Genomic DNA, 3,415 nt, shown 5'->3' on the forward strand with positions numbered 1-3,415 from the left:
AAGATGGTATTTAATTTTTCAAAATATGTTTCGACTTTAAATTGACCATCAATTTTTATAATTTCATTGCTGTTCATAGATCACCGCTAATTTTCAACTTTCCCATTACGACTTTGTCGATGCAAGTTTTAATTCTCCTAAAGATATATAGTATTATGTTATTAGTAAAATTATTTTACATTTCTAATTAATTTGAACGTAAAAAATATTTTTTTTAAAGAGAAAGCATTGCGAAAAAGTTTTGAGAATCCATTGTTAATGTTGTACCTAGTGGTTGACTAGTTTCTCCTCTCGCTCCCGCACCTTTTTACCATTTCTAAGATCCAAAAACCGTGTACCAGCATCATCACCTTTAAAATTTCCGAAATTTACATATTGTAAATTTTTGCAAAAGTGGTATTAATGAACTCTTGAATTATGGTTGCTTGAGCAATAAATCAGACTGATCTATGATGTGCTGTAATGTACGAGGAATAGTAAATTTTTTTTTAATATAATGAACAATATAGTATTTGAGCTTACAGTTTTGTTAACAAACTCGCTGTTTAAATTAGTTTGGATGACAATTAGCATTTGCATGATCTTTTCCTCTGATTTATCTGTATAATTTGTTCGCTCCTTTCAAATGTCATACATAATTATCCAAATCTATATGTTCCAAATTCTCCTCTAGGAAAGAATCAGGCAACAATTTATCATATCAATAATATTTTTATTCTGTAAAATAAATTGATTTGTTTACTAAAATATAAATTATACATTCATATATTAATTGTAAACCTTTATTTAATTATTCACATCTGAATTTCACGCAGAATGGCTAAAATCAGACCTTCCTTCAATTTTTTGATATTGCCTCATCGATTAAAGACTGATTAGTAACAGATTTACTGTCATTGCAAAATAAAAGTGTACATTGTATCACCCATTATTTCCAGCTTCCCACTATAATTTTGTGAATCTGGCTGGTGTTGCTTGTGGTTAATAATCCATAAATTATCGACAACAGGAGTTACCAATAACCGATAACGTATGCTATCACACATGGCTGATGTAATCAATAGTAGGTAACTCAAGACTTATCAGCGACTGGAGTTACCTGTCGTCGGTAACTCACGATATATCGACAGTAGGTGATGCCTGCGGTCGACAAATCATGATATAATAACGGCTGATCTTATCAAGAGTCGGTAATGCAAGAACTATCGACGAATGGCATTGCCAGCTATCGGTAATCCATATCTTACTTGACATAACTTAATCTAACATCATCTAAACATAATTTAAACTAAGCTAACCTCAGTTACGCCTAATGTGACTTAACCTACCTTCGCTCAAATCTAGCCCAATCTAACACAACCTAACTTTACCTCTCTTAAACATAAACTAATCAAACCTAAACTTCCTCAAACCTTTTTTTACGTGGGGAAATCTTTATGGATCCACGGTGACCGTCCTCGGAGCTGCTTAGAGGAGAGCGGGAACTCTGGATGAACACGTCCGGTCCCCTCTTCCCTGCCGGAATCGTCTGTGGTAACTTAGACGACGCCCTTACCGGTGGGAAACGTGCTCCATGAGACACACTCCCCCGTTAGAGGAATGAGTGGCGGCTGGATCATCAACCATCACTCCCGTCCCGTGGAAGGCGTGCAATGGTCGATACGTTTCCCCTAACGTACCGACCGCGCCTTCCGGACAATACCCGTGCAAATACGCGGGGCATGACCACCAAAGTTGTGCACGGGTGTTGTCGATGCTTCGGGCTAGGCGTGACTCGGACAGACAGTGTAGTTCGGAACGTAAGTCGTCCGGTGCTGCGACTTACCCATTAATCTAAAAAGGAATGGATCGCCCCGATGGTTCAGTGTTCGCTGCTACGAGACAACTCTTCCTGCCACCTTGACATTGTGGACCGCCGGGCCTGGAGCCTAAGCTCGTCCCGACTTCTCATTTCCCATAGCGGGCTGGAGATCTGACCAAGACAAAGGCACCAATAAAGATAGGCGTTTTCGAGCGCCAAGAGCTCCAGAGGTGGAAGTTCCGCCAGGGTGGTGACTGCCTCAAAGGACACCATACGGTACTCCCTAATGACGCATATGGTCGCGTCATTACTACATTACTTCACTCATTTCGGAAAAGCGTGATGCTTTTCCGTCTTGCCATCAGTGTGTGGGGCCATACAGGGGCACCGTGCAGTGCCACGCTTTTCATAACGCCATAATAGAGGCGGCGCACCCGCTTGCCCGGCTGGGCATGATGCAACTCAAATGAGTTGTGAGTTTACCCAACCTGACGGTCAGACGAATGAATTGTGGGACGAAGCTCCAGGAGATGTCCAGGTATACACCTAGATATTTGATGTCCTTGGCTACCTGAACGTCGGACGAATCGATTCTCAGCAGACACGGTGCCGGTGCATCCTTTCTACGAAGACGAAAACAGACGATTTTCGTCTTTTAAGGGGATAACTCCAACCCCAAGCACCGAATTCGTGAGGCGATGACCGCAATGGCGGCTTCCGCTCGACGGATGGTTCTCCCCAAGTCCTTGCCGGTAGCTAACACCAATGTTTCATCGGCGTGACACGTAAAGTGCACGCCGATCGGCAGGTAGGCCGACAGATCCGTGTCGTACCCCAAGTTCCACCTCCAACTCCTGTGTACAAGGAAACGATGATCTGCAGCTCGTCCAGTGGAATGTCAAAACGACTAAGGGGCCAGCTCGGTGGCGCATGAACGCCAACCACCAGACAAACCGCCCAGTTGACCGCCATGAAACCGTGGACGCGTGCAACAGGCAGATCGCTTACTTTCCGCCTGCAAGGCCTCTAACGGCGCCTTTAGCGCAGCAATGTTTTCATCCGACGGTGGTGCAGCCGGACGTTTCACGCTCTGTGCCAATTCGATGGTGGCAGCCCTCAAGCACCTAGCACCAGCCCTTAGATCCGTCTGGATATTCCTTGCCTCCAGACGGAAGTCCTCCATTTCCGACACACGCGATGTCAACTTTCCCGGTGTTGGCGAGATGCCTGTGTTATGGTAGATTTCCAGCACGAGATCCACCATCTCCGCCTCACGTTGCACCCGAACGTAGGCCCACTTTGCCTCAGCGAGGCCGACATACTCCCCTGTCGTTGGAGGTCTCTGACGCTTTTTCAATTTCGGGCAGGGTCGCTGCACCGAAAAACTGGATCGCACCGTTCCCACAGACGTATCAGAATCATAGGAGGCATCTCCCGATTCTTCAACGGCGCCCTTCTACAGCGCACCACGCACCCTGTCCGAGACAAAGCTGGCCTTGAACCACCGGGCCTTGAACTTACTAGTCACCGCCCTCTCGTCTATTCCTAGGTTTTTTAAAAGTTGAAGAATTTTCCATATTGTTCCCACGAGCGTGGTTGGGAAGGAGGTCACTC

Source organism: Xylocopa sonorina, unplaced genomic scaffold (assembly GCF_050948175.1).
Source record: "Xylocopa sonorina isolate GNS202 unplaced genomic scaffold, iyXylSono1_principal scaffold0162, whole genome shotgun sequence".
Lineage (NCBI taxonomy): Eukaryota > Metazoa > Arthropoda > Insecta > Hymenoptera > Apidae > Xylocopa > Xylocopa sonorina.